This window comes from Gossypium arboreum, chromosome 13, assembly GCF_025698485.1.
Source record: "Gossypium arboreum isolate Shixiya-1 chromosome 13, ASM2569848v2, whole genome shotgun sequence".
NCBI classification, from domain to species: Eukaryota; Viridiplantae; Streptophyta; class Magnoliopsida; order Malvales; family Malvaceae; genus Gossypium; species Gossypium arboreum.
Window position 1 is genome coordinate 15,762,575 of NC_069082.1, and position 9,538 is coordinate 15,772,112.

Consider the following 9,538-nt stretch of genomic DNA (forward strand, 5'->3'; position numbering starts at 1 on the left):
AGTCATGTACCTTTCGGTTTTGTGTAAGCTTGGATAGCCATGCGAAAATGGCTTATATACGTTTTTAGTATGATTCTATAATCGTTTGTATGATGATCATTATGGGGTATGGAATTGTTTTGAAAAGATTAGCCATTGGAATGGTTAATCATGATCACACTTTGTGCTATGTATGCAATAAGGGCCAATTGAATCGTGGAAATCATGAAATTAGTAAAGGTTACCTTGAAAACAGATGCTGGCAGCAGCAGTGGTGCGGTTTTGAAAAATCACCAAAATTTGTAGGAATGGTATTAAATAGTGAATAAGTTATGTAATTGAACCTTGATGAGTCTAATTTCATATGGAAGAAATGAAACGGTCATAGAAGTTACATGTTAAGAGTTATTAAAGTTATTGTGAGACAGGGCCAGAACGGTTTCTGGGTCCCCTGTCGCGACTTTAAAAATTTACTATAAATCATACAGAAATAATTAGAAGTCATGCCTTATATGTGTAGATTTCATTTTGAGTCTAGTTTCATTAGAAACAAACGACACCAGTATTAAATCCCTGTACAGAGAGATATTCAATTTGTAACGCGCGAAGGTCAGAGCAGTCGATCCCTGTAATATGGGTGAATTTAACTAATAAACTGTACCAATTGGGCCGACCAAAAATTCTAGAAATAAATCCATGGAAGGATATATGAGTCTAAATTCAGGGAAAATTTACGGAACCAGTTTCCGAGTTTTGAAACTTGAGATATGATTTTTAAGGCGACAGTGACGCAGTTTTCCAGCCTGTCTGGAAATGCCAAATTGGTCGGTGCTTTAAGAGGATTTAGCTCGTTAACCCCTCGCGTCCGACACCGGCGATGGTCTCGGGTTCGGGGTGTTACAATAAATACTGGGAATAGTATTATTTTTGAGTAAAAAGGTAGTAAAAGCTACTAGAAAAACCCTATATAAATTAGATTTTTTGCACCTTCAAACTTAATCCATCACTCATCCCGAGTATTGTTTCATGTAAAGCACAATTCTTGCTATGGCAAATTTTGCAATAAGTTTTAGCAGCATCAATCATTACACGTAACCATCCATCAACAACATTATGCTCACAAACTCTTTTTACTGATAAGTTGCTCACATGCTAACATTATTTTAAAATTTTATTCTAAGTGTGGAAAAATGCTAGCGTCAGTCATAGAGTGCATGCTTTTCAATGTCAACATAACATTCACCATTCGATCAAAGTTTTCTTATAAACCTGTAACCTTCCAAACCTGGCCTAGATATTATGGCTAGATTGAGAAGGCTACATTAGCCACTGAAATGGCTAAGTTAACTTACATTTCTTTTGAATACCTAACATAAACTCAATTTAAAAAAAACCGTAGCCGTACTTTGAGTTAGCTTAAAAGGGTTCATTCATTAGGTCGTGTATACTTAGAATTTATTTTATTGTTGATAGTGTTGTTTTAGAAAAATCGTTTGCTTGTCGCTCTTTTTTAAGAAAAAAAACCTGATATTAAACTAATGCAGTAGAAAAATCATTTTTCAGTCATTTTGGAAACTTAATTGTCGTATCGATTTCTTTTTCAAAAACTGTTCCTTTGTAATGTAGCAGAAACTAGGGAACAATATCAAATTTTACTTAAGCCCACTATCATGCATTATCCAGTTATTATGCTTGAGTAATCCATACATGCGAAAAATCCCCAAAAGAAAAGTTACCAAGCCATGGACCAGAGATAATTATAAATTAGACGCCAAAACCAATAAAGACTTAATAATATTTATTAAGAATAGTCTGAGGCCCAAGGTGATTCTCTGAATGCTAAGTCCAGTCCTAATTTCGAGGTTTACCTGAAAAGTTAAACACAATTGGGGGTGAGCTTATGAAAAGCTCAGTGTGAGTCAAACAATTATTAAACAAACATAAATATCAAATACAGTGAAATAGATTAGCTTTGACAGAAGAAAATAGAACCATTATAAGAATTACATATCATTACATAGCCATTATCAAATTGATGTCAAATGGTGTGTGAGCATGGGACATCATTCATTCGAGCAACAATCATTAATTTCGATACCATTCAATACATCACAATACAATACGTAACATAAATTAATAACATCTGAGTATGTTGTGATCATGATGCAATGCAAAAAGGTTCCTACCCATACCATTTGCTATACACCACGGGCTCCCTAGAACCTGTCATTCGAACTCTAAAACATTATGGGCTTAAGCTCGTTGTGGTTAAAACTACCTATAACAATATGTAGAACATCCCGCTAGTAAAAATGCAAACAAGTTGTGTAACGCCCCAATTTTCAGGTTTTCTGTGTTTCTGTGATTTTTAAAATCTGTGTGTGTTCTGGTTGGTTAATATATATATTTTAGTAGGTTAGTGGGCCTTTGGAAGGCCAAAACTTAAGTAAAATCTGTGGTAGTCTTCGAAATTTCAATTTTATGAATAGGTGATGCAATTGGCGTTTGGGCTTTTAAGAGTAAAGGGGTAAAAGATGAAACAAAAAAGGAGTGTGGTGTAGTGGCAAGGTGGCGCCACTTAGGGGACAAGGAAGTGACGCCATAGAGGAAGCAAGGGGTCCAAGGCTCAAGTCTTGGCTCTTGCAACAGATTTTGGTTTTTCTTTTCAATAAATCTAGAAGCAAGTAGGTGCGCTTTAAAGTTTAATGTGTTGGATTTATGACACAAATGAGTTGATGGCCTAGTGGTGGTGGCGTGAGTTGGCATGCGAGAGGACTTTGGTTCGAATCTCTTGGCACGCAAAGGTTGATTATTTTGCTATGTTGGGACGGTAAGAGTTGGTGTTGGTTTTAAACTCTGGTGATGGAGGGATCCCACATCGGGAAGCTAACATAAGAGTAGATGGAGAGCTGGCTTTAAATAGAGCAAACCATGAGGAGAGTACGCATACCCTTCTTGGCTGATCCCTTCCGCTTTGTGACGTGTTGGTTTGGGTTGGGAGTCAGCTAAGATTGTTTAGAGCGCGGATTAACTGCAGTCTCCTAACAGGTGTGTATTTCTCATTACTCTAGTAGTAGGACGGCTATTTCGGGCCGCGATGGGCTGAAATGGGCCATGTGGTCCCAATGGGTCCGTAGGCCCAAGTGGATAAGTTGTAGAATTACTGAAATACCCTTGTAAAGTAAAATTACTGAAATACCCCTGTAGGATAGAATTATCGAAATACCATTGTAAGGTAGAATTACCAAAATACCCCTGTAGGGTAGAATTACCGAGATACCCTTGTGGGGTAAAATTACCATTTTGCCCCTAAGGTGTTAAATGACTATTTTGCCCCTCGTGCGTAAATGACTAACTTGTGTGATGATTGGGTTAGTTGACGTGGATTTATGTTAGTTATCGTTAATTCGTAAGTCTAATGTGTTAGTGATCGATAGTAGGGTTATCGCATAGGAGATATTGTCATCAACCAGGTGTGTAAACGACACCCTCCCTTAGACTGAATCGGTAAAAGCCGAAATACTGAAACGTTGGTATTTTGTGAACTCACGAGCGTGCGAGCACTCGTGAGACAGTTGTTAATGAATATGGTGCATTTGGATGATTAGAGTGCGGAGTGTGCATTTTTGTGCATAATGGTATTTTTGGGCTTAATGGGCCAAAAACGGGCCAATGAGCCAACGGGCCCACTTTGGTAAAAAGACGAGGTAAGTACTTCTGATTACTTGGTAAACATTAGAATGAGCATGAAACCTAAGCAATAGGTAATAATTACTGAAATACCGTTATGCATGCAAAATTACGATTTTACCCCTAGGGTTATTTTTTTCTGAAAAAGCATGATGTTCTGTTTCTGTATACGTATGGCATGACATATTATGTCTGTTGCATGGGACATGGGTTTATATTGATGGAGGAACGTTCGGCACCTCGGCGCAATCCGTGACCTCGCCACATATATTTGTTCTGGTGACTTCGTCACAATATCCGTAGCCTCATTGCAATCGGTGGCTTCGCCACATATATATATATATATATATCTGCTCGTGGCCTAGCCACAATATTCAGATCTGGTGACTTTGTCACAATATCTCGCCACCTCATTGCAGTTTCATGGTTTGTAGCGGTTGGGTGGGTTGAGTAGTCTCCCACATGGTGTAAGGTGATGCACGGGGTGTTATGGATGGCTCGGGTTGGGATTTCAGATTCATGATATATTTGTTCTGTATCTGCTATTGGCCTATGGGTTTCATTCTGATTTCTGTACTGGGCCAAGGCCATCTCCGCAAGAAATCCCCAACCATAGTGGGCTTGGAGTTGTGAGGGTTTCGGAGTGGCCACATCATCTGCAAAGTTGGTTTTTCTAAGTTAGTTTATTTTTATTATTTTTATATTCTGATTTAATTTTGGGTTTTAAGTTGTAATAAGGTCACTATTTAAATTTTTTTTCCGCTATGGTTTTACTTTCTGATTATATTTATACTATGACGAAACTGCTAGTGTTAGGCTACGCAGGTTTTCAAAATTAATGAACGTTTTAAAGACTCAACAAGCACAACAAATGGATAGCCTAAAGTTTGATAAACCGGCTTTTCATTCAACCGCTATTTTTACAAAGACCACCTTAATCACTTAAACTAGCGAATGCATACTAAGTCGTAAGTCCATGTGACATGTCAGATCTGGCCATAACGTCTGGGCCAAGTTTGGGGTGTTACATTTAGTGGTATCAAAGCCAAGTTGTAGTAACTCAGTTGTGGAACGGGTTTAAAAACGGGAGTTTGTAAAGAAACACTAAATAAAGGTTTTCGAAAATCATTTTTTTTGGAACTTGATTATAAATTGTTTTCGAGAATGTTTCCAATATTTTCTCTTTACAAATATATGATTTGAAAGATTAAAATCGGTTTTTTGAAATTAGGTTTTTTTTAGAAGGTGGCACACTGAATCTTCGGCCTAAGTCTGTAAGTTTTCTAAGCCTTTCTGATTGTTTCTAAAGCATCTTTTATATGCTTGTACAAAACCTTATCATGGTACTTTAGTTAGGGTAGCACTGGAACTATAGAAACTCTGATAAGTAGGCTGAAACTGTAGCTAGGCTACCGCAAAAAGAAACAAACTCAAACTATGAATTACTATTATTCATAAGAAATCTATAATTAACACTGAAATATTAAACTGATTCATAAAATTCTTAACCAGATAATACGAATTGAGTACACGAGCAGCTCGTGGAAGAGGCCGTGGACGTGGCCGAGGTAATGCTCAGGTTGAATCTTCGTCTTCAGGACATGTGCCGGCAGCAGATGCACCGGTACAACTGGCAACGGAGGTAGAGTCTCATGATCGAGGTACCGGGGATGATACTCTGTCCCAGGCAATGCTCTGAGTTTTGGAAAGGGTTGCTGGGGCAAGTACGGGAAACGAAATTCGGGGGTCTATTTCTGAGCAGCTCTGGGCCAATGGAGCAAAGTTATTTAGGGGCATATCTGGTGTAGCTCCGAATGTGGCTGAGTATTGGTTAGAAGCCACAAAGCGGATTATGAATGATCTGGACTGCTCTGTGGAGCAGAAGCTGAAGGGAGCAATATCGTTACTCAGGGATGAGGCTTATCAGTGGTGGCTTGTGGTGAGAGCTGGAACTCCTGCTGACAGTGTGACTTGGGAGCTATCTAAGACAGCCTTCAAAGGAAAGTATGTTGGGGCTAGTTACGTGGACGCTCGCCAGAAAGAATTTCTGAACCTGGTCCAAGGGAGTAAGTCAGTGGCTGAGTATGAGTCTGAGTTTCTGAGACTGAGCTGGTATTCTTCTGGGATTGTCGCTACAGAGTATGTACGTAGCATACGTTTCGAGAATGGTCTGAGCGATGAACTTAGGGTACTGATTGCTTCGCAGAGGGAGTGTAACTTGACTATTTTAGTGGAGAAAGCTAAGATAGCTGAGGAAGTGAAGCATACAGAAAGACAAAATCGTTAGAAAGATCGAAACTGTTTTAGGAGAGATTCAGGACTTTCAGGTAGTATGAACAGGAATGTTAAGAGAGCAAGTGTAATGGAGCCAGTTCGAGCAGTATCGATGAATGCTGTTAGACCGCAGGGTTGTAAGAATTGTGGCAAGATGCATATGGGTGAGTGTCGGAAATGTTCTGGTGCTTGTTTCTGATGTGGATCTATAAAGCATAGGGTTAAGGATCGTCATCAGGAACCAGATCAGGTTCAAGTTTTAGAGCAGAGGGTCGCTTAACCAATGAGGGGTGGACCACAATTTTCGAGAGGACGTGGGCAAGGCAAAGGTGGTAATGAAATGATCAAGGAAGAGGAGCGCCTGGCAAGGATGCTAGATTTGCTGAGGCTCGTTAGCCGACGTTGGTGTATGCAACTCGTCGCCGAGAGGAGGGTGATGCACCTGACGTCATAACTGGTACGTTTCTGATTTCCAATATGCCATACACAGCGTTGATAAATGTTGGATCTACCCATTCATATGTTGCATGTGCTATATCTGGGTCACTGGTTGTGCGCTCTGAGGAGACTGTGAGTGGGGTATCTGTACTAAGTCCTTTGGGCCACTCGGTTAGGGTAGATAAACTGTATTGAGATGTGCCTATAGAAACTCAAGGAAAAGTTTTCTCTAGAGATCTGATAGAGCTACCTTTCAGAGAATTCGATCTCATTTTGGGAATGGATTGGCTTGTTAAGCATAGGGCTACTCTGGATTGTGCTGCAAAGCGAATAATGTTAAAGACCACAAAGGATTAGGAGGTTTTGGTGATAGGCGAGCGTAGGGATTATCTGTCTAATGTGGTGTCGGCATTGAGAACTGAGAAGTGGATTTGAAAGGGATGTGAGGCTTATTTGGCATTTGCAAGCCAATCAAAAACTGAGGATCTGATAGTGGATAAAGTTAGAATCGTCAAGGATTTTCAATATGTTTTTCCAGAGGAGCTTCCGGGTTTGCCCCCAAACCGAGAGGTTGAGCTTGGAATCGACTTGTTTCCTGGAACGGCACCGGTGTCCATTGCACCTTATAGGATGGCACCGAAGGAGTTGGTGGAGCTGAAAGCCCAAATTCAAGAGTTATTGGATAGAGGCTTCATTAGACCAAGTGTGTCTCCGTGGGGAGCACCAGTACTATTCGTAAAGAAGAAAGATGGGTCAATGCGGATGTGCATCGATTATCGGCAGTTGAACAAACAGATGATTAAGAACAAGTACCCATTGCTGAGAATCGATGATTTATTCGACCAACTTAGAGGAGCTTTAGTATTTTCCAAGATTGACCTTTGATCTGGGTATCATCAGTTGAGGGTTAAGGAGGTGGATATTCACAAGATGGCATTTAGAACTCGGTAAGGTCACTATGAGTTCTTGGTTATGCCATTTGGGTTGACGAATGCACCTGCGACATTTATGGATCTGAGGAATCAAGTGTTCCAGCCATACTTGGATCGATTCGTGGTCGTCTTTATCGACGATATTCTGGTTTATTCTGAAACTGAGGAGAAGCATGATGAACATCTTCGTATTGTGGTGCTAGTGGTGAGGGAGAAGGAGCTTTATGCAAAATTCAGTAAGTGTGAGTTCTGGTTGAGAGAGGTAACTTTCTTGGGGCATGTTGTCTCTGCTGAAGGGATCAAGGTGGACCCTCGAAAGATTGAAGCAATTCTGGAATGGAAGCCACCGAGGTCAGTGTTGAAAATTCAAAGTTTTTTGGGTTTAGCTGGGTACTATAGAAGGTTTGTGAAAGTATTTTCTGTGATGGCAACGCCTTTGACAAAGCTTATAAGGAAAGGAGTACCGTTTGTTTGGACTGAGAAACAACAGGAATCTTTTAAGAAGCTGAAAAAAGTTCTGATTGAGGCACCTGTATTGATTCAGCCGGAGTCTGGAAAAGATTTTACCGTATGCAGTGATGCATCACATGTAGGGTTGGGCTGTGTGCTGATGCAAGAGGGTAAAGTGGTTGCTTATGCATCGCGACAGCTAAAACCACATGAAGTTAACTATCCTACTCATGATCTGGAGTTGGCAGCAGTAATCTTTGAGATTAATATTTGGAGACATTACCTGTACGGAGAAAGGTGTATTATATACACAGATCATAAGAGTCTTAAGTACTTGCTGACTCAGAAGGAGCTGAACCTTAGGCAGCAGAGATGGATAGAGTTGTTTAAGGATTATGACTGCGCGATTGAGTACTTTGTGGGTGATATGGTCTTTTTGAAGGTTTCAACTTGGAAGAAAATATTAAGGTTTTGGAGGAAAGGTAAGTTAAGTCTGCGGTTCATTGGGCCTTATCAGATTCTTAAGCTAGTGGGTCCAGTGGCTTATCAGTTGGAGCTACCTCCAGAGTTGGATAGGATTCATGATGTCTTTCACGTCTCCATGTTAAGGCGGTATCGTTCTGACCCTACTCATGTTGTGCCGGTTGCAGAGATCGAGGTCCAAACAGACTTGACTTTTGAGGAAGAGCCTATGCAGATTTTGGATCGAGATGTTAAGATTTTGAGGAGGAAATCAGTTCCACTAGTAAAGGTGCTGTGGCGTAATCATGGCAGAGAGGAACTACTTGGGAGCCAAAAGTGGCGATGCGTCAACAATATCCTCATCTGTTTGATTCAGGTAAAATTTCGAGGACGAAATTTCTTTAAGGAGGGTAGAGTTGTAACGCCCCAATTTTCAGTTTTTCTGTGTTTCTGTGATTTTTAAAATTTGTGTGTGTTCTGGTTGGCTAATATATATATTTTAGTAGGTTAGTGGGCCTTTGGAAGGCCTAACCTTAAGTTAAATCCGTGGTAGTCTTTGAAATTTTAATTTTATGAACAGGTGATGCAACTGGCGTTTGGGCTTTTAAGAGTAAAGGGGTAAAAGATGACACAAAAAGGAGTGTGGTGTAGTGGCAAGGTGGCGCCACTTAGGGGACAAGGAAGTGACACCATAGAGGAAGCAAGAGGTCCAAAGTTCAAGTCTTGGCTCTTGCAATATATTTTGGTTTTTCTTTTCAATAAATCTGGAAGCAAGTAGGTGCGCTTTAAAGTTTAATATGTTGGATTTATGACACAAATGAGTTTATGGCCTAGTGGTGGTGGCGTGAGTTGGCATGCGAGAGGACTTTGGTTCGAATCCCTTGGCACGCAAAGGTTGATTATTTTGCTATGTTGGGACGGTAAGAGTTGGTGTTGGTTTTAAACTCTGGTGATGGAGGGATCCCACATCGGGAAGCTAACATAAGCGTAGATGGAGAGCTGGCTTTAAATAGAGCAAACCATGAGGAGGGTAGGCATACCCTTCTTGGCTGATCCCTTTCGTTTTGTGACGTGTTCGCTTGGGTTGGGCGTCAGCTAAGAGTGTTTGGAGCGCGGATTAACTGCTGTCTCCTAACAGGTGTGTATTTCTCATTACACTAGCAGTAGGACGACTATTTTGGGCCGCGATGGGCTGAAATGGGCCATGTGGTCCTAATGGATCCGTAAACCTAAGTGGATAAGTTGTAAAATTACCGAAATACCCTTGTAAGGTAGTATTACCGAAATACCCCTGTAGGGTAGAATTACCGAAA